This window comes from Vicugna pacos, unplaced genomic scaffold (assembly GCF_048564905.1).
Source record: "Vicugna pacos unplaced genomic scaffold, VicPac4 scaffold_295, whole genome shotgun sequence".
NCBI lineage: Eukaryota > Metazoa > Chordata > Mammalia > Artiodactyla > Camelidae > Vicugna > Vicugna pacos.
In genome coordinates this window covers 3,465-29,223 of record NW_027328973.1, presented here as the reverse complement: position 1 = coordinate 29,223, position 25,759 = coordinate 3,465, and the positions used below count along the sequence as shown (strand labels likewise).

The 25,759-nt window shown below is 42.9% G+C and overlaps 1 long non-coding RNA gene across 1 annotated transcript; it reads left to right on the top strand.

Annotated features, from left to right (window-relative positions):
- Positions 1 to 24,989, top strand: LOC140695533 (uncharacterized). Its single transcript, XR_012071184.1, has 6 exons — positions 1 to 274; positions 15,745 to 15,832; positions 22,064 to 22,250; positions 22,803 to 22,946; positions 24,138 to 24,198; positions 24,729 to 24,989. It is a non-coding gene; the product is annotated as an uncharacterized lncRNA (long non-coding RNA).
- The last annotated feature ends 770 nt before the right edge of the window (positions 24,990 to 25,759 follow it).

Below are 25,759 nucleotides of genomic sequence, written 5' to 3'. Positions count from 1 at the left end.
CAGAGGAGCTGTATGGCACCTCGATAATGACTCTCAGCTCTTTGTCTTTGTACTGCATGTGGAGGAAGTCGAGCAGCCGCGCACCGACGTTGCCTTCAAATTTAGAGGACTGCAGGGTGGTGGAGAAGAGGATCGAGGACTTCACTGAGTCACTCTTCATCTTGCTCAATTCCAAGTGGCTGGATGGTGGCCCCAAGAATTCTGGGGACAAGATCCCCCTCCCCTGCATCCCGTTTGAGAAGGAGGACTTCATGGGACTGGACACAGACAGCAGGTAAGTTTACCTGGAGGCCAGTCCACCCTGGCTTTGTGCCGGATTGTTTCCCTACATCCAGAAAGGGATCAGCAAGGAAGAAGTCTGTCTTGTAGCCAAGGGGGGATGGAGATGCAGCCCGCCGGTTTACAGACATTTCAAAGTGAATCCGCCTTTGTTTCAGAGAGATCCTTTTAGGGTTAGTGTGGACACTTACTCCCGCTTTACAGCCATGACCATGGTGGGACCCCTGGGGTTGCTGTCCAATAAAGTAGCCAAAGCCACTGATGCTAGGAGCACTGGGGAGGAGGCTGGACTGAGCTGAGATGTGCTCTAGGTCAAATGCACATCAGACACTGAGGCTTGTCTAGTAAAAGTATATAAACTATCCCTTTACTTCCTATATTGATTACATGTCAAAATGATAGTATTTTACATACAGTAGATTAAGTAAGATCTGTTCTTAAAATCAGTTTCTAGTATTTGTTTTTTGTTTGTTGGTTTGTTTCTTTGTTTACCATTTTAAACGTGGCAAATGGGAAACGTTATTTACATGGCTCTCATTTCATTTCTGTTGGGCAGCCTGTCCTGGGACAGTCTCATCCCTTTGCTTATAGATGAGATGCTGAACCCCGAGAGGCGGAACGAAGAGCTGGTTGAGCTGGGGCTGGAGCCGGTGTCTCCTGCCTCCCAGGCCCAGCACCTATTCTGCTCAGGCCCTCTCTTCTTGCCCGACAGCCTCCATGCCAAGTTAGGACATCAGAAACACCGCCGGGGACTTCCGAATGAACTCCTTATGCAGGGAAAGGCGTATCACGGTGTATGGGACAGAGCAGGGAAATGTTCATTCTCACTTTTTCCCTGTGATTAAGTCAACGGCCCCACATTGCCTCGGAAGTACAGACGAGCTCTTCTGGGCTGCCTACCCCCCCAACTTCAGCTCTGTTTCCCGGTGTATCTGTTGTGCTGTCCCTCAGGCAGAAGAGGGTGAGATGCCTTTTCCGAGACGTGGAAACCTTTGCTGGGGAGAGTGAGGGAAGCTGTGTTCCCCCGGCCTACGGCCTCTGTCCTTGAGTCTGGAGAGGGCTCATGGTGGTCCCACAGGTGACGGTCGGAGAACCTGGCACATGTTTCTGGGCCCGCTGTGAAGGAAGTGCTCTGTGACTCTTGAACTTAGCTAAGATCAGATCCTACTCTCTGGTTGTTGGTAAGTTGGAGGAGAAGATGCTAGAGAATTGATAAAAAGAATGTCTAGACCAGCCCTGTGAGTGAGAAGCACAGGGGACACGAGTCCCACCTGCGAGAGATAATGTAGCGGGCTCTGGATGAATTTTCTGTTCCTCCCAGACATACCTCTATGACTTAAGGAAGGGGAGAGGCATGCTGTAGCCATGATCTGTACTTGTCCTCTCAGGGCCCTGTGATCTACATGCCCGCACTCCCCATCTGCTTCTTAAGATGAGCTGGCATGTATAGGAGCCTGGGCACTGCTGAGGGCATAGCTGCCAGCACCGTGCTACACCAAGTCTGGCTCCGTTCACCTCTCCTGTCAACACCTGCTGAGGCCCCAGGCATTAGTCAAGGTAGGTGCATCAGTGCAACATAATCAGGGACCACTTCTCCCCCTGGACAGACTGGTGAGTGAGCAGTGGAAGCCTGGAGCCCTGCCCCAGCCCCCACGCCAGTGCCACTTCTTTTGTCATAGGAGGCACTGGTGACATTTTTGCTCAACAAATGCTTGTCTCTGAGTCTGCAGCCCCACCAGAGAATGCCAGATTGTTTTTGTCTTTTGAAGTCTGCCCTTGGGACTTGGCGGAGTATCCGGATGTGTAATTAGCCCACAGTGGTTGACACTGTCCCCATTGTTTACCCAGAACCTCGTGTACCAGGCATGGCTCCCAGTATCGAAATACAGCAGCGCATTAAACCTCCCTCCTTTTGGGTCTCTCTGTTCTGGTACCATAAGGGCTCAGCCAGCTTCTGAACGTCAGTGAGATAACGCGGCCAGTGAGCTCGGGTCAAGCACATTCTCCTCCAGTCACTTTTACCCCATTGTTGCTTTTAGTATTCCACAGTCATTAATTATTTAAACAATTCTTTGGTACAGGAGCAGAGCCTAATTCTCTCCTGCTACTCTTGGTGGAAGTGAGTAAAACGGTCCAGACTGAAATGCGACCACAATTTGTAGCTCAAAAGCTGCCTTGAAGCTTGTAGGTGGAATTTTGGTTAGGGGCGCTGACCACGTTGGCGTCCCCCGGCAGCGCCGCTCCCCTTAGGTCCCTGCTTTCCCTGGAGCAGGGGGTGATGGTGGGTCTCACCATCCCCTCGTCCCTGGCCTCACACACTCACGTAAATTCTTGTACATGCTGTCAAAATCATTTTTGTTCTTGTGTGTTTCTAATTTTCTCTAGTTCCTCTTTTCCTTTTTCTTTATTCCTTTTTCATTTGTACTGCCCAGTGAGCATGTTGTTGCATCTGAAAATGTGGGCTGTGCACACCCTGCATTGGAAATAGCCAGATTGCCCTCCATACTGTCTCCATCGCTTTAAAAAGCAAAATCTTAATATCTGTCTTGATCCATGTATTATCCTAGTCATTTTGTATTTTCTAATGTTTTGGAATATTTGCTTTGTTAGCACATTACCCACTGGTGTTAGATACCTGTTAAAATCCTTGCTTTGAGGGACCTGTTTGGTCCTCCTTTTATTTGGTGACAAATGCGCCCTTATTAAATTTGTTTGATTGTTTTGAAGAAGTAAGATGCGAATTGATTTAGTCGGCTGCTCAGGGATTCTTTTCATGGAGTATTTAAACTTGTAAGGTCAAACTCTGCAGCATTTTGCTCGATTCCTGCTTTTACACAAACGTGCTCGGCACGCGGTTCCTGGCTGTCGCTGTGTGACGTGCGTGACGGCGCTTCCTGGCCGGCGGTCACTGGTGAGGAAGTGGCCGGCTCGGGGGTGACAGCTGCAGGGGACGCTGTTGGAGGAAGCGGTCACCGTTTGGTTCTTTAATTTTTTTTTTTTGCATTCAACTTCCCCATGCCATTTACTTTACTTTGCCTTCATAAAGGGGCAGAATTGGGTCTAAAATCCATGACACTATTTGTTCCCTTTACGAGGCTGGTTTTTCTGGGTATCAGGACAACATGACCTTCTCCTAAGTAGCTGGCTCACCTGGATCTGTTGGACACAGGGACAGCTAAAAGGGCCGTAGCTTCCTCTCTGCTCCAGCCAGTGGGCATTCAGAGCTGGGTCTGTGGTTTGCCTCAGCAGCCGTGCAGACCTCCCTGCCCCGGCCTTTACTTTTAACCCATGTTGGCAGTAAAGAGTTGAATCTGTTTCTGTTGCAGCTGACATCCACCACTGACAGCCGTGTCGTTAGTTTGTGGTAGTCAGTCTCCAACACCCCAGACAACCGTGAAGGAAGATGATTTGGCCGACCTAGGACCCTGGATTCTCACCCTCACCATGGTTCATCTCACCCGGTGGAAGGGTTTGGCCACCACCATCATGCTGACCATGAGGCCTTGTTTCTCCTTTCATGCTCTGGTCCAAATGTGGACACTTCATTTTTCACTGAATCTGTCTCGCTTGAGACAGGCCAGAATATCTGAATGAGTCCATCACATTCTGGGTGGGGAACAGAACAGAAGTAAATGTCGCAAGTAGATGGAGTCTAGGCTGTGCGGGTTGGCAAATGCAGGCTGGGATCTGTGATGGCTGGGCTGTACACTGGACACAGGTCTTTCCCGTGGCTCCCGAGAGCCCAGGAGTTGGAGTGATAACAGCCTTGCGTGGGTTCCCCCATCCTCATCTGCTCACTGGCAAGTGTGTCTGCTAATTAGGAGCTCCCCCAGACCTCGGGCCCTTCAAAGCTCAGACCACGGGAAAATCTTGAGTCCCTTCTCCTGGGCCTCCTGTGTGAGAATCCAGTGCCTTCTGAGGTGACCAGCGGCAGGAGATGCCTCCCCCTCCAGGGAGCACCCTACGGCGGACTGTTAGTGAACCATGCTGTGAGCTTGTGTGTTTCCGGCCATGGTCCCTGCAAAACCACACTTGAGATCAGCTTATTGTCGAAAATAACAGGACTGATTCCAGGGCAGGGCCGGGGGGAGGGAACAGTGGAAATTGAATGTGAGCTGAGACAACTAGGTGGGTGCTGAGGCTGTTACTAAAATGGGGAGTCTGGGAGGTACCTGCCAGGAATCGAATTCCAGAGTAAATGGTGGACATGAGGCATTTTTAAGATGCCATTTTTCATCCAAGTTAGGACTTCAAAGAGGCACTCGGCTCTATGAGACTGGGGCTCAGTTGAAGGAGCTGGACTAGAGATACAAGTTGGGAGTCGTCATTCTTAGCTGGTGTTCACAGCCTTGCATGTGAATTAGATCATCTCGAGAGCTGCAGACTGAGGCTGAGGGAGGGGAGGGCTGTGCCTCTGTTGGAGGTAAGCCCAGACCATGCAGCTTTGGTGTGTCAGCCAGCGGCGTTTATCATTTTCAGAGCAATCCCATTTATCCTTAAGGGGCCTGGGGGTCAGCAGGGCCAGCCAGAAAGAAATCCAAAGGGAGAGTCTTGGCCACGTGTGCGTCTTAGGAAGGTGCAGAGGCTGCAGGATACGGAAGGTTAGAATCCTCAGAAGCTGGAGTTGGAGTGGGGAGAAGGTATTCACAGTCACCTGTGAGGGAGGGAGGGAGGCCTAGGGAGTCCCCACCCTACCGGACTCGCTTTCCCATGAACAGGAGGCAGTCAGACAGAGGATCTGAGGTAAGAAGGATGGGCACTGGGAGGGGAGCCAACCTGGAGAATGGTGCTTGGAAAGTTCTGGAATAGTCTCCCTGAAAAATAGAGTTAAAAATACCCAGACTCTTAAGAATATTGTTAGTGACTTGGGAGGAGGCAGTTGTTTTTCTGGCCTCCTAAGTGTAAGTCATGTATCCAGGGATACACAGAAGATACGGGCAGTCTCTTCCGGGGACTTGATCCTTACCAGGGGGATCAGTGCAAGTTTAAAGGGGCAGAAGGGCAGCGGATCGAAACTAGCCAGGCCCCGTGTCAGGTAGCAGTCGGCCGCCCTACTTGCGTGTTTCATTCACATCCATGACTCCCAGGTGGGCGCTGACAGCCCCCTTTTGGGGATTGGGAAGCCTTCTCAGAGGGGTTAAGGAATTGGTTTGTTTAGCGGTTGATAAATGCTGTAGCAGGATTCAAGCAGAGCCTTGTCAGACTTCAAGGGCATGTTCTCTCTACTGTTTCCAGTACTTCCCTGTTATACCTGGAATGGTGAAGTGGGTCAGATTTGGAGCCTTTCAGAAAAAGTATGATTTAAGTGCCTCAGGACTGTTTCACAAAGCTCAGCGTTCTTTGATGGTTCTGAAGCATGCAGTGCTTTTCGCCCCACAGAGGTAACGTCTAACTCCATTGTCGATGATGTGGTTGCAAATGATATACAGGTGTAAAACCACACTTCGCAGCTTCTAAAGGGAAACTCTCCAGTTCTCCCTTGGTCGGCTTTCTTCCACGGGGTGTAACTGTGCTGCAGCATAGGCCTGAGCTTCCGTATGGAGTGAGGATTTAATATCCGAAGTTAGCATAAAATGGTCAGATGAAGAAAACCGACATTGACAATTTATTTTTGGGTTTCATTAGTCAAGATATACTATCAGTTAATGGCCCATATAGCAAATGAAATTCAGTATAGGACATTGCATTTCTTCCTTTCTATTCAGAGTTCTCTTACCGAATAAGGTTGCCTGCTTTGGAACATCAGTTTCACCACACGGCACCTATCAGTGTGTTGGTGTGATTGCATTTACAGAGTGAATGTAATCTGGGCTTCCTCAGCCCCAAACACTTCAGTGCAGAATCACGGGCTGTAGACGTCTGTTAGTCACGCAAATACTTCTAAAATTATATGATGCCAGAAAAGAAAGAAGAGAGAGAGAGAGAGATTGCCTTTATCAAAGTTCCTTTCAGTTCTAACTGCAAACTGTTGTTGAGCAGCTCTTGTTTCCTTTGGATATGAATATATACATTTCTTTGCATGTAACCTAGGTTTTGGACTAGAACACCAAGTTCTTGCTGTCCCCAAGCCACAAAAATAGTAGCCAAATTGCACACGTGTGAAATAGTTTATACTTTTTTCTGAGAAAGTATCCTTGAATTTGGGACTTGGACTGTGATTTCTGCTTTTTGCTTCCCTCAACCGTCTTGTAATCTCTCACTCCTTCCCACGTGGTTCCCAAGTGTTCGTGGTCTCAAAGGAGCGGGCAAACACCCAGTTGGTCACCATGTACTGCTGCTATAGATAGAGACCAGACAAGACCTAAAGGACATTATCGGAGAGGAATTCCTGGAAGAAATGGGCTCTACATTCAGTTGTGAGGACAGAGTAAGAGTCAGCCAGGAGAAGGAGTCAAGAATGTGTCTCAGATCGCAGGTGCAGCCCGGGCAGAGGCCTGGAGGCTTTTGGCGTGGGCACCCGGGGAGAGTGCCCTGTGCAGTCCAGGGTGGAGGGAGCCCCTGCTGGGGAGGACACTGGAGAGAGTCCGGGATGTAGGGCTTTGGAAGAAGTTGAGTTTTACTAGAACTGACACAGTAGGCAGTGAAGGGTGTCAACAGAAGTGACCCTCAGGAAAGGTACTTCTGGTTTTGCTTCTGATATTCTACAGACCGAAGGATCGGGACGGGCGAGAGCAGGTATGTCTGTCCCTTTGAGACCCAACCGGTCATTCATTTATACATTACACATGCACTTCTGTGAGTCTAGGGGAGAGAGCGTGTAGCCACTTTAGTAAGCAAAATGTATTTGATTCTTGAGAGCTTAGCATTGTCAGAAGTTGACTTAGCCTAGAATGTTCTAGGAAGAGAGGAACAAATTGTGGAGGTTGGAGGGAGGGAAGGCTTCCTTGGGAAACAGTCAAAATGAACCTGGAGGCAAGTGGGAAGTAGGAGCAGGTCAGGGGCCCCTGTGGTCACTGGGGACCTGTGTACTTAGGTGAGGATGGGCGAGCAGGGTCTGGGATGGGGCTAGAACTCTAACAGGGAGCCTCTAAAGGGTTTGAAGTGGGGGTTGATGTAATCAAATTTGTGATTTGGGAAGGCTGCCGTGGCTCTCTGTGTTTGTATAGCGGGGAAGAGGGGGTGGGTGCCACCAACTGGGGGATCATTAGAAGACCATTCACAGGCTGGGATATGGGCATCGGGGCTACTTGGGGATGGCAGGGGCAGTGTGGATGCCGGCTTTCCTTATTGGGGGACTTGTTAGCGGGCCGACCTAGAGGCATTTTGTGGCTGGAAGAAAACTGATGGAGGCCGCCAGGTGGATTTTCCTCTTCTCTCCTTCCCTGCCTAGTGTGATGATCTTAGCTCAGCCAACATTTGGAAAAAAAGAGCTAATTTCCAGGGTTGCCCAGGACTTTGTAGAGCTCCTTCGAGTGAGATCTGATCGGATTTAGGTTTGTGTTCAGATCTGGATGTTCACTTAGCTAGAAACGTCCTGTCATTTCGATTTCCATAGGGGTTTTTTACTTCATAAAGATTGCTTTCTTGGTGAGAGGAAATTTAATACAGCTGTTGTCTTTTTCAAAAAAATCATATCATTTAAGAACTTTAATATTCAAAAGAATAGAAATATATAAAATATTTAAGGAAGTCTTTGGTGTAGTTTCTTTGCTTTCTGAGCTAATGTGGAGTTAGAGCCTTTGCATTACTTCATAGCACATCCTTGTCAGTATTTAAAGAGCTGATAGTGGGCGCCCCAGGCCCCACCTCTCAAAGAATCGTTAAAGTTTTCTCTGAAATAGTGAGGTCATAAAGGTCTTGTTTTCAGAAATCAAACGGTTTATAATACGCAGCATAGCCACATTTATAAAATAATAATTAGTTCAAAATTAAGAAAGTGGAGGATAATTGATTTTTTAAAGCCTATACATAAACTTTCTTGTGCTAATGTTGCAACTGGAAATTTTGAAAAGAAAAATCCTACTGCAATATCATCTACATGGAATACATATATGAGTTTTACGCTTGAAAAGTAACTGCGCAGTGGTTTTCAAAGTCAGGAGCATTCCAGCTCAGATACTGGCAGTGATGGTTGCTGGTTTTCAATGAAAGAGCCTAAATTTGCCTTCTTAGCTTTTTTATTTTTGTATTGAGAGGGTTGATTAGTGCTTTGCGAGCATGATTTTGGGGCAAATTGAGGGCAGATGTCGTGTAAAAACAGTGAGATATTTCCATGCATTTTATTTTCTGGACATCACCAGGGCACATGTGGGGTTTGTGCCTGCAGGCTGGAATGCTGCAGGACTCCCTAATCCATCACCATTATGTCCTGGAGCTGCTCAGGTCATTGAATGCTTTTCTGTTGCTTGGAGGAAAGGTGGTCTGATGGAGATGATCAGATGTGCAGTTAAAGTGCTATTACTTGAAATAAGAGTAACCTAGAAACATTGCTCTAACAATACAGGATGAGGGAGGAGAATTGTCTGAGCTACTTGCAGTGGGGAGTCTTCTCATGTTTCTCCCACACCGTGACTCCTGCCAATATCCGCCACAGTCCTGCACGGTAGTCCTGCCGAAGCAAGCAAGCACTTTGCTCAGAAATGCACTGAATTTCCTTGTGCCTCTGTTTGTTGGCTTTTTTTTGAAAGCACATTTTGCCCTTTGCTTAAATGCCATCCATGCTAGTCAACTCTTACACTCAGTTTTCTGGAACTCGTCCATACATAGCTGCTGAATGGATGAACAGAATGTAGTATCTCCATGTAGTGGAAGATTATTCACACGTAAGAGTGAATAAAAAAGAAAAAAAAAAGAGGAAAATGAAAAAGGCCACCTGTTTTTGGAAGTCCACCCTGACTGTTCAACCCACACTTTTCCCTTTGAAACCCAATCACTTATGCTCCACTCTACTCTTTTTGATAGTGCTTACCACCTTCTAATAATCTTTAACGTTTTCAAAAAAAAAAAAAAAGAAAGAGATGCTGATACCACTTCAAAATATACAAGCCTTGATAACAGCTTGTTAATTGAAAGGAAGCAGACACAAACGGTCAAATATTGTTGATTTCAGTGATCTGAAATGCCCAGAAAAGGCACATGCAGAGGCAGAGAGCAGGTGATGGCTGGAAGGGGCTGGTTGGAGGGGGATTAGGGAGTGACTGCTAGTGATAGGCGGATTCTTTAGGGGTGATGAAGTGTTCTGGAAATAGAAGGTGATGGGTGCTACATAACCGTGAGTTTGCAGAAGACTGCTGAGCGCTGTGTCTGGGAGTGCCTGTTGTTGGGGCATCTTTATTTTGTTCTCATCCTGCAATGTGAAGAGCCATCTTCTGCTGTGGCTGTTCTACTCCTGTGAGTGGTGAGGGTCAGAGACTTTGCAGAGTCATGTTTCTTTTTTCCCCCTGGGTGAGTGTAGGCAAAAAAAGATTTAAGCCTAAGAAAGTGCTCCATCTGCAGAAATGTCTTTTTGTTTTGCATGGTGTAAAAACCTTGAGAGCTTTTAATCGTTGAGGCCAGTGTGTGGGAGGAAATAGCCCGTGAAGCCTGTTTGAGCCTGGGAAGCACCGTGCATCTCTCCCAGACACGGGTGGGGATTTCACCCCCGTTCAGGCAGTGAAGGGCCCAGACCCGTGAGCAGACTTGACAATCGTGAATATTTACGTGTATCCGCTGCTTCATCTTGGATATTAATTTCAAGCTGAGTCAGTTTGTGGCGGCAGCCTCATCCTACATCAGGAATTTATACTATCTGCTCTTTGAGGTGAAGACCTGACAGACTTGATTATTTAACATTCTGCCTTGAATTGATATCTCAGATTCCTTTGTCAAAAGCAAACAGCAGAAATACAGAATTCCTTTAATGCCAATGTGACCTGGAACGAGTTTAGTCTCTGTGCCTCAGTGGCCTTATCTGTGAGTGGGAAAGATGATAACAGTGCTTCCCTCAGAGGAGCTGGTGAGGGGAGAGTCAGAAGCACAAATGGAGGACTTACAAAAGATGCTCTTGAATGACCGAATTTAGTGCTCTCAGCCTGGTGAGGCCTGAGAGGCAGAGATGTCAGAACAGAGCAGTCCTAGCCGGAGCTCGATCCGTGATGGAAGCTGTTATGATCAGTATCACCACTGTGCGTTATCAGGTAATTTTAAGACTTGGTAATATGAATTCTTGAATAATGTTAAAGGACTAGACATCTCAGATCCAGTTTACATAGTCCTCAAGATTTCTTCTGAGAAATGGATGGTTTCTTCCCCATCTTAAATCTGAGATGAGTCTCTAAAAAATTCTGTATTCCTCCATCTTTTTGCTTTAATTTTCCATTTCCTAAAAAACCATGTTTTTAAATGGAGTTAATGGGGACTGAACTGAGTGCCTCATGCATGTTAAGCACTTACTCTCCCAAATGAGGTATAATCTCCTCCGTGATTTTTGTTAAAATTTACTTTCTTAGTTTACAGAGGTAAGAGGCCTCTAATTCTTTTTCTGGAGACTTGTCCATGAACCTGTAAATCTATAATTAATGGACAAAATTTGGTTTATTAAAAAATCATTAGAATATTCTGCAATTCATCCAAAAAGAAATGCTCATTGACTTAAAATGTTTCTCCTTTAAGGGGATTTCTCCTGTTTGGTCTAGCTTAATTTGTTAACAGCCATCCTCATCATCATAATGACCAAACTCACTGTGAGTGGACACCTACCTAAGGCTAAAATGTTTTCCTCATGTTTTAATTCATAGCAGGTGTTTGATTGTAGGTATCAGTGTCTCCTTTTTTGCAGCTGAGGGATTGAGAGATGGAGCAGCTTGTCCCAATTACACGCAGCAGGCTGTGGCTAGCTCGGTGCTGGAACCCAGGCTGCACAGAATGCATTCTTAATTGCTCCTCTTATCAGCCTCCCGTTAAGTGGTTACCCGAACACCTGTGACTCCATAAACGGCCGAGTTTAGTGACCTCAGACTGATGAGGCCTTGAAAGGAGAGACACCATTGAGAAGTTGAGACAGAGTGGCAGAAATTAAAATTGTTCATTTTCACAAATTTTTAATTCTCAGGTAATTACATAAAAAGTTATTTTTTTTATTTTAGTGCTCTGTAAGCACTAAAAACAAAACATTAAAAATAATTATAGTGCAAAAGAGAAGTGAGCTCTTAAAGTCCAACCACTGCTAATGATGTTGCTTGTTTTTCTCTTGTGGCCCTTTTTGACAGAAATACTTACAAAGACTGAATTGGTTTTATGTAGTTTTAATATGGAAGAAAAGATTGTCAGTGAATATTGTAAGAAAAGTCTTTACTCTTTTCTTTCCTGTTGATGAATATGTACTTTATTTTCATGGCTTAAGTACATTTCCTCATTTGTGAAATTTGAGTAATATCGTTTAATTTGTCTGACTGTGAGAGGTAGATGCCTTGTATACAAAGAACCCAAGAGGTGCTTAATAAAAGTGTGCTGTCACAATGACAGATATTTTAGAAGGATCAACTCTGAATACTAAAGAGTGTCGCTTATTTCTGATACATATTCAATATGTATTTGTATGATATATTTGAATATGGTTTAAACTAACAAGGATTCATTTTTTTTTTGGTGTAGTATGAAGTTTTAATGAAATCTGTATCATTCTAGTGAGACAGGGACTAGTTAAATTGCCTTAATCAGATGACCTTGAAGATTATTTACACAGAATATGTATTGTTACAAATCAGAATTTATGTTGCCGTGTAACCATCCACTCAGACATTTAAATTCGTGGGATTCTGACCAGATCCGTTAAGTTTAGTAAAATCCATATTGATCATTTTCAGGGAATAAACTCCTCTATTTTGTGATTAAAGAAAATTTTGATTTTTTTCTACATTCTTAACAGGTTTAAAATATCAAAACATTGATTTGACATGTCACTTTTTTAATAGAGAGAATAAAGCTCATGCTGTTTTATTATGTAAATAAATGTTTTTGTATGGCAACAAAATTGTATGATATCCTGGCTCTTTTAGTATTTTGCAAGATACTTAGATAACCTACTGTTGGAAAAATACAAACGTGAATTTTATGAATATAGGCCTAGTACAGATCTGTTGGTTTTTGCTACAGTGCAAGACATGAGGCATAGGAGAACTTTGCTGCTGATTGCCAGGAGGACAGATCCCATGTCTCAGTTTCCCCTCCTGTAAAATGAAGTGGCTGAACTGGATTCTTTCCTCTTCTAAGATGAGTTTCCATGAGCCTATATCTTCTGTTTATATTCAGGAGTATTAGCAATATCAGATTAAATACTGAATATCCCTCCTTTCCCCCGAATCAAAGTGCAGCATGTGCTATATAAGTTTTATTTATCTGATTCTCGTTACTGATCCTACAGGCAATTTTTGTGTTGCATCTTTCCTGGTAACCTGGAAGGTCATTTTACCCATAGGTGGCACTGTTGCACCTACTTACAGTCTTAACTTTCCTGTTTGTAAAAGGAGGCTTAAACAACGTTATTTTATTTTGATTACTTTACTTAATGCTTCAGAATAGCCCAATGTCCATTATGTCTGTCTAACTGGAAAAGTTATTCTGCTTATATCTTAGATTTATTCTGTCATCTCACTGTGAACATTTCAGACTTGCTGTGCAAACAATAGCAAAATCGGGCTTTTCTTCTAGTGTTAGAAACCAGTGAGCCGGGATTTTATAAAACAGCTAGAAGCGGCATCTGGAGGACCTTAAAGGTGAAAAGTGTATTGAGTTCCCTGAGTTTTGACCCCGCCGCTGTGTGTTAATTGGTGGTAGGAGATTTGGTACATATGCGAAGGGGTGTAGTTTTTGATATGGTTTGCCTGCACGCGCTGCCACTGAGCCACTTGAGCCTGAGTCAGTTCGTTTTGAGTTTTTCCCTCGTCTGTGAGATGGGGACATTCGTATCTGATTTGTAGAATTGTGAGAATTAGAAATTATGTTCAGTGTTTACCACAGTGTGTATGTCAAGAGGGCTCTTAAACTTTAGCTGCTGTTTTGTGTGAAGCCATCATTTGAGAGTCTTTGGCAATTACTAAGAAACAGGAAAATAAGAAGAGATGGTTTTATGATGAAAGATATTTGAGGAGGTTCCATAGTTCCTATACCCATAATTTAGCATCAGCAGAGTCAGAACTGTTACACAGTCGCCCTAAACCAACGTTAAGCCACAGAATTATTTGTTACTTCATATATTTTGGGGTTTAAGGAGATCCAATACTTATACATATGTTGTCTCCAGCAGCCTACTGAGAGATGACACAAAAGAGTAGACAGGCAATAAATGTCTTCTTTGTTACTGATGAAGCCACGTTCTCCATGAACTTCAAGGCTGTGGGAAAATGCGTGTCATGATACTGTGTCCCAGAAATACAGACTCACCCTGTCCCATGTAGCTCTGGGCCACAGCGAGCCTTCCCTTGAGAAGACCTGCCCTTTCATGCACAGGGCTTTCCTGACATGGAGCTGAGCATCCCGCGTGCTTCCCAATGGTGACCAACACTGGAGTGAAAGGAAGGGTTTCACATGCCCTGCTTGTCTCCCCGGACTCACACCTCACTCTGTTAGTGTAATGAGTGCTAGCTGTGGGCCAGGGGCCAGGGGTGTGAAGGGAGAAGCACCCTCCATGGCCCAGAGGAGTGGTTAGGAGACATCCACTCCCTCAGTTTAAACAGGTGGTTGGATGGAACATAAGGGTGCTCCCCAAGAGTGTGTAAAAGGAGAAATAAGGATTTTATTTGGGACTTAGGCTAGCCAGGAAACAGATAAGATGATTAGAGGGGACACTTGTAAAACAATTTGATATTAAGTTGACATTTGTTGAACACCCAAAATGTGCTACATTCTTTTCTGAGCATTTTACAGAAATGAATCCTTCAATCTTCTCAACAAGCGAGTAAGGAAGGTTTGATTGTTATCCCAGTTTTACAGTGTGGAAATTGAGGCACACAGAGGGTAATTAAGTTGGCAAAATCACAGAACTAGTAATTGGCAGAGCTGGTATTTAAACCCTGGCTGTCTGGTTTTGAGGTTCCCAGAGATGGGCTTTGGGTGTTTAGCATTATCGACATCCCTGAATCTTTATACCTCTGTGCATCAGTTAGCCTAGAAAGGACAGGGAAAGGAGTGTTACACAGGAGCTCATAGTCATTTCTTGGCCGCTGTCCACGGAGAGTGCACCGTGATTGGCGTTAATTGACTTCTGGGCAGTAGATCTGTTCGTATAATAGAAATATAGTCCATTGAATTAATCTAGAAACCCTTCCTGCTCCGTTTCTGTCCATGCTTGCCATGTGACTGCCTGCCCGTGATTGGGCCGTGGAGGAGAAAATGTACTCATGGTTGAACTCTGATATTTCAGTCTGGTTCATAGATTCACGTCTTCTGTTACATTAAAAATTTAAGTTTCTGGTTTCCTTGCATCAGTGTCTCATGAGCTTGGTTAATGTGAAACCAGTCCATGGGAGCCCAGGGATGATTACGGTATAATTTCTGAGCACGTTGAGGCACTTCTACCCGTGCAGACGTGGCTGGAGGATGTCCAGCTTCCTCACTGATTTCCCCCAACAGCATGGTCCTCTCCCACCCCTGGATGTGAGGTTGGGAGCTCTCTGAGTAGGCCAGTCAGAGGCCGAGTCCACCAATCAGAAAATGATGAAGTACCTGGAAGTGGGTTTAATAGAAGACAAGGGCTTCCAGGTTGTCAGATGGGCTGTTCGAATCCATTTGGTGAAAAGCTGTCCACTGTCTGTGGTTGAGCTACTTCTTTGCTGTTGAAAAGTCTGGAGTAGATGAAGGGATTTTAAAAAGCAGAAAGGAGTGATTTCAGGTGGTACGTCCACACCGGTGAGAAGTGATGAATGACCGCCTTTGTGAGTCATAGACAGTCTTACAAACTTCATAAACCAGCTTTAAAAGCTCTTCCATCTGAGTGCACTTCATATGGGGTCCAGATCATCACTGGTCGCACTGTGAGGGCAAGTAACTGATAATGGCAGAAAGGACACGGAGGCATCAAAAAGGTCTCAGTCACTTTCCCTGTTTAAAGGATGCAGCACAGTGTAATATATTTTAGCTGGTTTTTCACTGAGAAGTTTTTAGTGTTTTCTGGGACTCCCCAGTGCCCCAAGGTTCCATGCAGCTGGGTGTCCCCTCAGTGCAGCTCTGTCAGCGCTTGCCCTGGGCTGACGCGGTGTCACGGGGAGCAGGACAGTCAGCGTCCCCGGCTCCTCCGAGCTCCGTCTCCTCATCCGCAGAGCCGGGTTTCTCATCCGTGTCTACTTAGTAGGGTTGCTGAGAATCACACGTGATGCTTCAGGTGTGACTTTTGGTTGTCTCTGTGATTGGCATATAGTTAATATTTGATAGAAACACTTGTTTTTTTAGTATAATTGTAGCACCTAGATTGCAGTGGTTTTTAGTCTGCATTTTTTATAACTTTATTCTTATTTTTAAATATGCACTTATTTTTATTTGTTTTTTTTGGAGGTACTGGGGACTGAAGCCAGGACATTGTGCATGCTAAGCAGGTGCTCTACAACTGAGTAATACACACCCTCCTTTTCTGCACTTGAAGGTAAATATTGCTATACACAAAATAGCTCTTAAACACCATCATGGGACCTAGTCACTGTATAGACAATTGAACACGTATACTATTTCAATAGGAATAAATGTTTTTGAGACATACATTTCTGAATCTGTTAATGTGCTTAAAAACGATCATAGGTAGTGATAAACACGAATCTTTGATCCAGTACTTCTTAGAGACTGTTTTGCCATCAAGGGAAATTACATTCTACAGAGAAGGCTAATTGGGTCTCTTTGATATTTAGATGGTTTAGCAGATGATGAAGGCTTTCAAAAGCTGACAGTTTTGTATTTTAAAGTAACTACAAAGTTACCTTCTACAAGTTGTAAGTACTAAGCTTGTGAAGTGCCCAGTAATCCAGGGGGTATGTGTCTGTGTCTGTGTCTGTGTCTGTGTGAACGTTGGTGTGTGTGATTTCAGGAAGGTAGAAAGAAATTCCATATAGACTTCTGATACCTTTCTCCTCCATTTCAAGGTGTTGGCATATATTTACACTAATAAATTGATATTCAGTTGTCATTTGGCATATTGGGAATAAGACTTTCTCATACTTGTTTCAGAAGGATTAGGGAGCATGAGCTTAGGAAATGGGAGGAGATAGAGGCAGGGAGGTTCTTTAAACTTTGTGCAGAATTAGAAACAGTAACTTTTCTCTTTTCTTCTAAAGCAAACTGGCACTGAATTGTAACATACTATTACTCAGAATTGCTTTTCTGATCAGATACATGTACCTCAGATTTTTAAATGCAACATGAATGATGAAATGTGTTTTAGCAGTTATTTTTAAAAGTAGTCTCTTTTCAAGTAAAAGGCTATAGCCTGTTCTTTCTTCTAGCAGTACAAGAAATTCTCATTGTTCTGTTGCAATGATCTATGTGCTTACTTTCTTTTTTTTTTTCTTTAAGTGCTTTTTTTCATTGTGGTTTGAATGAATGTTTAAAATTTCTGGATTTTGATCTTTAGAACATGCTGATTTCTCAGAACTGTTAAAAACCTGATTGTTCACTGCTCTTTGTTTGGTGGGGCACCCTATTGATTTCTGTTGTCTGTTAAAGAGTGAAATTCTTCCTCTAGCCTGCAGATCATTAAGTGAATGGTTTGCAGTGTGCCTTTAAAATTATTTGTATGCATTGAGCATGTTTGTCCAGTGAATTTTAAATTGACTCATTGTAATGACTTTGATTTGATTCTGTGTCTTTTGCTCCTCTCCACAAGAATTTGAATTCTCTGTTGCATTTTGTATACGTGTTCTTTACAGGGGAAGAAATTTTGCATTTTTTACAGAGGTGGGTTTTCCTATCCCTTCTGAATGCCTTCTAAAATTGATACAATAAAAATCAGTTATTGCAGTGCATTAATATTTCATAAATTATTTTTTGGCATAATCAGAAACAATGACCAAGAATGATAATAAAAAATACGAAAACCTTCCTTCCTTTGAAGAATAGAAATCAGGTAGTCAGGCTCCCTCATGCTTTGTGCCTGACACACTTAATCTCATGTCATTGTGTATCATGATTCGGAGATGGTATTGTTTCAGGTTTATAGATTTTTGTTTTAACATTTGTGTTGAATTCTTTCTCCAGGCTGATGTTTCCTGTTGGGTTTGTGGAAAGAGTAGAAGGGAAAAAAATACTTTGTTTTGTTTTCAGGAGGCCTGAGTTGATGGGAAAAGAGTTGAGGGTGGGCTGAGGAAAAGAGTGACACTCCCTCTCCTCCTGGTTGAAATTGATAAACAAAGAAATCAATTAAGTATATCGATATTTGACCAAAAGAAGTTAGCGAGCCCAAACTGGCTAGAAATGCACAATGGGAATTACTGAATTCAGCTTCAGAATGAGGTGCTTTACCAAGTAGAAGCAGCTTAGAGCAATCAGAAAATCAGTAATATGATGAGATATAAATGGAATATTATATCTTTTATTGCTGAAACTTTTCTACGTTAAGTTGTGTAGAGCTAAAATTAAGTTTCAATCACCAGGAGTTAAGAGAGTGAGTGGTACTGTAGGATCGTTATTCACGGATGTGCCTAGACCCTGATAGAGTGGCTGAAGATGGCAGGAAGAGACCCACATCCAGGATTTTCATCCTAGGGTGTCCTCCATAATGGTTCCATGTGGAAGCAGATGATTGGGTTAACAAATTGTAACACACCCCAGTCGCCTCTGAATTTTAAGAAGAAAAAATATGCTTTGATACTGCTTTACAAGCAAGTTCCTGTGCATCCTCACTCCAGACGCCTTGCCTTAAAAAGCAGAGACAATGCTTTGCTTGTGTAGTTGAGGTTTTAGATAGCACTCTGCTGGTTGTAAAGCAAGGACCGAGACCCTCAGCTATAAACGCTGGGCTTGTGTGTTGTTAGATAATGTATTATCCCCAAAACAAGGACCTGGCTGGTTTGGTGGTCTGCTTTTTAATGAACATATCTAAAAATGTATCTTGTTCCCCTCACCCCATGACTTCCCTAAAGATACACTAATCCTTTGTACTCATTGTGTATTCTACAATCTCTGCCTCATCCTGTCTTTCCCGAATTTCCTCCTTACTATCTCACAACTGTTAACGAAGTTTTCCTTTGATTATACCCTATAAATATGGGAGCATTTGAGAGGCTTATGGAGATGGCTCCCTAATCCCTCTCGATTTCTTGACTTTTTCCACAGAGTCTTGAATAATCATTCCTTGTCAGTAAGACTTCTTCCAGCCAGAACCCACAGTTCCAGGTGAGAAGGATGCAGGCTTTATCTCTCCTACCGGAGGCAGAGACAGAAGAGAATTGAGATATGCTCCCCCGTGATCCCTTCCTGCCCCAGGTCTACTGCAGTTCACCTGCAGCCTTCTGGCCTCTGCTCAGAGGGCCTCTGTCCCAGGACAGACCTCAGCGTTTTCTTCCCTTGTCAATATTTCCTGTGCCTTTCAGAACTTGGTCTCTTCTCTGCAATTCAAACCTGGCAGATGTGATGGTGGTCAGCGTGCTGGTGGGCAGTCCTTTGGGGACCCCCAGGAGCCATGCTGATTCTCCTTAGTCTCTCAATCGGGGTTACAGAACAGTCGAGCACAGAAGGAAGCCCATTCTCGAGATGTCAACAGAGCATTTCATCACTTTCATTTTATTTTTCAATTTTTGGTGGAGAAATTATTTGTAGTGAACTGTTCCAGATATTTGCCGCCTGCTTTCCTCATCACCATTCCTTGTTGTCTCTGGTGCTAGTTTTATAAACCAGGTTTCTTCTCTGGTCATTTCTGGCAGCTGGGCTTGCCGAATCCTTGATCTGTATTTGAAACAGAATGCTTCCTCGTGATGTCAAGGTGATTTTCCTATTTCTGAATATTTCGTGTACACTCAGCAACTGTTTCAAGTGAAATGCTCTTGTCCAATTTCGGTTAACTCACATTTGCTGATCTCCTGCTTTCATGCTGAGAGCAGTTTCTTTTTCCTCTAATAAAAGTTAGCAATTTGCATTTACTATGGAAGATACTGGCCCAAGGTCCTTTTGTTCTTAAGAGTTTTAATACAATTCACCCATTAAAATGTACATCGGTTTTTACTCTATGCCCAGAATTGTGCATCCCATTCAATCTTAGAATATTTTCATCCCCCCAACAGGAAGCCCTGTATGCATAAACAGACATTCCCATCTTCCCCATCCTCCCCCAGCCCCAAGGAGCCACTTTTCTCTCTGTGGATTTGCCTGTGCTGGACATTTCATGTAAATCGAGTCACTTCATATAAGTGGAAACGTCTATTGTGACTGACTTCTTTCACACTGAGTAACGTTTTCAATATTTGCTCATGTTGTGGCCTTAGTCACTATTCTATGCTATGCTATTGCTGAATAACATTCCACTCTATGGCTGGGCCCCACTGTTTACCCATTCATCAGGTGATACGCATTTGGGTTGTTTCTGTTTTTGGCTGTGATGAGTAATGTCGCCGTGAACACTCATGTGGTATTATTTATGTGGATATTTGTTTTCAGTTCTCTTACGTGTGTGCCCAGAGAGCAGAATTGCTGGGTAAGTCAGAAACGAAATGTTCAACTCTCTGAGGCCCTGCCAGGCTGTTTTCCAAAGTGGCCACGCTGTGTTACATCCTCACCAGCAAGGGCTGCGTGCTCCGCTTCCTCTGTGTCCTCTTTAGTGCTTGTTACGCTTTTTTTTTTATTATACCCTATTGTAGTGAGTGTGAAGCGGTTTCTCCTAGTGGTTTTGACTTGATTTCCCTTACAGCTAATGCTATTGAACATCATTACATTGTGTTTTATGGACATTTGTATATTTTCCTTGAAAAATACCTTTTCAGATACTTTATTAACCTTTTAATTGAGTTGCCTTTTTATTGTTGAGTTGTAGGGTTTTTTTTTCTTCATTTTGAGATACAAATTCCTTGCCAGATAAGTGATTTGAAAAAATTTTCTCCTCTGTGTTGTTGTTTCACTTTCTGGATGGTGCCCTTTGAAGCAAAGTTTTAAATTTTGATGAACTGCAATTTGTCTCTGTTTTCTTTGTTTCTTGTGCTTTTGGGGTATTATTTAAACTCTGAGGTATTTTATTTAAGCTTTTATATATAAAATAACTTAATTCTTAGGACCGTTATAGGAGATGGGTGCAGTTGTTGTCCCCAGTCTATGGATAGGAGACTGAGATGCAGAAAATTTCACTGAAATATCAGTGTCACATCTACCTAGTGCTGTGGGATTTCAGACCCTCATGTTTGTCCCCAGCATTTGTGATCTTCACCACCATGCTCCACTACTGCCTGGAATCGTTAATGAAAATGACTTTCATTTTTTGATTTCTTGTTAGTTTGTTTTCTCATTGGGGACCTCATCTCCTTATTTTCCTTTCGGATATCAGTGTAGATTTATTTTAGGTCTCATGTAGGCAGAAGCATTGCTATCAGTTAACTTCTTTATTACTCACTCTCCAGTGATGATTGTTGCTAGTTGACCTAACCAAGTCATGCTTAAGTCTTTCCTGCTAATGACACTAAAAACAGTCATGACTTATAGAATGCTCAAAGAAAGTACTTGATTGATTTTATTTTGCTACCCAATCAAACCAATCAAGTAAAAACCCCAGTGTTGACACAGACTATAAGCCCTCCAGAATAGGATCACTGTCTTCCTTCTGTTTCATTTATTTGGTCACAGTGTCTGGATAGTGACTTGCTGTCCAGCAGTTTTGTGAGGATATGGTGCTCGTGAATCATTGTAAGGACAGAATTTTGACAACAGACTGTGTTGTTCATTTCACAAGGGAAAAGATAATATAGAAATACTGCTCAGATCTATTTTAAAATTAAGCTTGGAATTTTGAGAAGAATTCAAGAAACCATACAAAGCTCTTTTTCACTAATTTTAGATCTATCTTAGACACATATGGTTACATAGCAGAGTAAGTTATCAAGTACATTTGACAATAGGAGTGTAATATTGATTATTTGTTTTAGTTGAAATATTCTACCTGGGATAAAGTAATCAGTGCCCATAAATGAACAAATATGTTTGTATTTCTATGCAACATGGGAGCAGAGTTCATGTTTCTATATAATATGTATGACTGTGTGTTTTAATCTGTCTGTCAGTGTTTTTATAGTTTTTCAGCAATGTTGTAACTTCAGAATTCTTCTAACATATTCACTCCCGATACTACTGCAGTTTGTACTGTGTATCCTATCTTATGCATGGGATTCCACTGTCCCCTCAGTGAGGAATTTCCTCTCCTATTGAGCTAGTAGCAGAGTTAAAGGAACAGTGATTTCAAGGCCTTTGCTCTCCACGTGTTCGCAGTTTCCTGTCAATCACGATTTTCTCTTTCTTGTGTTTTCATTGTGCAATTAGAATTTTTGAAAATAATTATTAATATGTTTCACCAGTCTTCCTAGAAATTTGATGTGTTTGTGCTTTTCAGTTTTCAATTTATGAAAATTGTAAATGCAGACTTGTTTTTAAGTGGTCCTTTTTCACTAGATATTTGTTTACCTCTTTATAGTTAAAATAATTTTCCCCAATGAATGAATCGGTGTGCATGTTTTAAAAGATACTTTAGTTTTTATTTTTCTTATTCTAACAGGTATATTCGTTGTACAGAATTTAGAAAATAAGGATAAACACAATAATACCTTAAAAATGGCCTCTAATCTCACTTGTAGATACAGTTGTAATGTTTGAAATTGAGAATTACAAGTCCTCTCACTTTGTTCTACTCTTTCAGGTACGTTTTGGTTACTGAGACCCTCGAATTCCCATATGAATTGTAGCAGAAGCTAGTCAGTTATTGCTGAGGAGCCCGCTGGGAATGTGATCAAGACCACGTTGTATGTGTGCTTCACTCTGGGGAGCACTGCCATCCCAAGAATATTGTCATGTGATCCAGGAATTTGCGTGGTTTGTCTTTCCAGGTATTTAGGTCTTCTTTAATTTATTTCAGCAATGTGTATGGTTTACATAGTATTATTTTACTTTAATTTTTGCATTTATACTGAGGACAATTGTGCAAGGTACCAAGATTAGAATTGTATTATAGCCCCGCAACTTGCTGCCACCATGGACGCTGTGGTCTCTCTTTGCCCTTTGTAAAATCTCGCACAAAATAGGACCTAAGTAACTCTCTCTTGAAAGAATGATTATATGATTGCTGGATGACGCTTGAGAGTCCTTGTGATGATGTCTTTTTCCCAGACTTTCCCCTCTTCTTAAATATGCCCTTTCTCTTCCTTTCCTCCAGCCTGTGTTTCAGCCTGCCTGTGGCATTGATTTTCCTTGTCTGTGGACTCTTCTTTTCACTAGTTCATGATAATGTTACATGTCGGCTGTGGAAACTTGCTAGATGTCAAGAAAGAGCAAATCCATTGCATGCTAGTATTTTTAGAGTGTGTTATTGAATTATCAATTGAAATTAAATCAGGCTGACCCATTGAGCCATCCCCTGAGCTCTTTTTGCCTTCCTACAGGTGATACTGCTCTCGTTGCTGCATGTGCCCTTCCCCCAGACTTAGTTTTGGAGTTGAGTAAATCACCATCACTGGAGCCCTCTCTTTAAAAGATGAAGAGAACATTTGCTCCTTCTCCCTGCTTGGGGACTTGGATGAGATGAGGTAACAGATAAAGAATGAAGCCCCACCTCATTCTGACCACTGCTCTTTCCGTTCATTTCTCCAGGGGAAGAGTACAATTCAAAAATATAAAGATTGTGAGCTAATGAAATATACAAGACAACCGATCATTTATTAAATACACTTTCATGCCAGAAACAAATGTATTATACACACAAAAAGCACATAAATTACGGTAGTACTGTGGTTACAAACGTGGGCCGAGTTCGAGTCCTGCTCTGGAGTGACAAGTCCTGTGAAATGGAGAACTTGTAGGTCGGCTTAGCCTCTCCCGGACTTTTTTCTTTCCTGCAGAGACAGGGCTCGCTAGTCATCCCTCCCCCGTAGAGGTGCTGTGGGTTGTAAACGACGCGCGTGGGCAGGCCAAGCACAGCTGCTCGTTCCTCGTAAGTGCAGGATAGCACAGCTTTTGCGGTTACGGCTTTATGATCGCACCGTGTAGACCCTCAGTGCTCCGAAGGGATGTCTTGCGGATTGGAGATGGGATTCTCACTTCTGTAAATACCCAAAGATTGTGTTATTGAGCCTTGCTGATATAAATCTATTCTTTAGAAAGTACATAATGTAGATATATTTTTCAAACATGCATGCTTTTTTTCTTTTATTATTTATACTTCTACCCTCTCATCACGTGGTGTGACTTTTGATGGAATCCAGGAAACAGTCCTAAGCCACCTGCCTCTTCACACTTCTTCGTGATGGTTTTCTTCCTTGACTAGAAGAGGGTTTTGCATAGGAAATTTTGTTTGCTCCCCTTCTCTTGGCGTCTCCCTGTTTGTCTGCCCATCTCTCACCTGTCCATCTGTCCATTTCTCTACCCACTCATTCTTCTGACTTGTTCCAAGAAGCACTTCAGGCAGCTTACAGAAGAACAGATACCAAATAAACAGGTGAGAAAATGGGGCCAAGTTCACAAATTGAGGCTCGGAGTTGAGCCTGTGTGAGAGTTGCAGGCGTGAGACACACGCCTCTGCCTTGTGACTTATAAGATAGACAGCATCAATGTTCCTGAGGCTCCCAGCACACACAGGGAAGCAGGGTTTGTGGGAGATGCTCACTGGCTGTGAAATAAATAAGTGGCTTAGGAGAAGCCCAGCCTTTCCAAATACTAAGACTTAGGAGAATATTTTGAGTGTCTTCCAAAATCTGAGTATTGCATCTTTTCTTTTTCAGAGTTTTATGTATAGTTGGTTAACATTCTATAACTGGAAATTTCTCCAAAACTGCTGCCCACGTGAGTCCCATGACTCGGGAATGGGGTGGTTCTGCTCATTGACGGGTGTTGGCCAGAAACGGAAAATGACAGCCTCCAAGGAGCCTGGGATTAAGCAGTTATGTTTTGTCAGTGCTGTAGATTTCAGAAAATGCTTTTACCGTTTCTCTCCATCTGAGGAAGCAGCGTGCTCTCTTCCCAGCATCAGGAGTTCAGGGTCTCGGGATGGTGGGGGCTGACTGCACTGCCGTAAAGACAGCTGAGCTAGTCACTGCATGTGTGGTGCTTTCACGTAGTGCATTTCATGTTTTTTAAAAGGTTTCAACATGTAGTTAATTAACTGAGTTAATTAACATTTAATAAATATGAGGCTTTTTTGAAAAGACAGTTATAGGCAGAATATAAGTTGTGAACACTTTAAAAATGGCTTCATTAGTGAAATTTCAGTAAGGAAGGTTCAGTTTATCTTATTTACGCCTCTCTTTAAAAGTAACAAAGAAACAAGACAGAAAAAGCAGAGGATTACTTCTGTTCTTCCTCTCGGCTTGCAGGTGCCCTCACCTCCAGTGGCATCCATCCAGACACCAGCACTGACACTGGCCGTGCTCAGAAATGCCTCAGCCCTGAAGACACAACTGACAAATGGAAGGGAGCCGCGTCCTGTTACAGCAGGTGCTCTCACTTTGTGGGTCCTTATGTAACTGCGTGGTGTTATTCAGGATCGCCCTTTCTACACTGTGTGACGTTGCTGCGGTGTCTCCTAGTTATTTGTTTCTGTAACTACTCATGTATTTTTTCCAATGTGTGGTACTAGACATCTAAAAATGCATTTTTCAGATGAAAAATAATGTGTATTTAATATAAAAGTCTGAAAAAAGAGTCAAAAGGGTCTATCCTGGTCCCAGTACTCAAAGATAATAATTAACACTTTAACATCTATTTTCTGCTCTTTTCATCAGTGTGTATCAGCTCTGTCATAAAAACCAGTGAGCACTGTGTGCCTGTTTACTGTGTGGAGACCTCCATTTTCCATTCGGCTTATTACACATTTTTCTACAATATTCTATCTCCCCTGACATGATTTTTAATGACCAGTATAGCATTCTGTTTTGTGGAGGCATCGTCCATTTTACTTTGTACTTAAGTAAACTTTTAAATTCCAAGTATACTTAATTGAAATTCTGAAAAGAGAACTGTGGTGGTACCGAAAGTCCCCTACTTCCCTTCCCCTTTTTTCCTGAGAGTAAAAGCTGCTGACAATGTGGAGTATATATTTCATGACCTTTATGCCTTTGTCATATATATATACACACATACATACACGTATATGAGAAATCTATGTATATGTGTGTGTATATATGCTTTATTGAAAAATAAGGCCATACTATATGTTTTCTGTAGCTCGGTTTATTCACTAACGTATATATCATAGACCTCCTCCCACTCCAGACTCACCCGGTCCTTTCAGATAGAGTAAAGGGGTCTCCTGATGTGCAGGTTTGGTCTCTTGTGTAACGACACCTTTCGTGGGAGAGTACTGTGGACAAGGCCTTGGACCACGCTGAAACGCTGCAACTTTAGT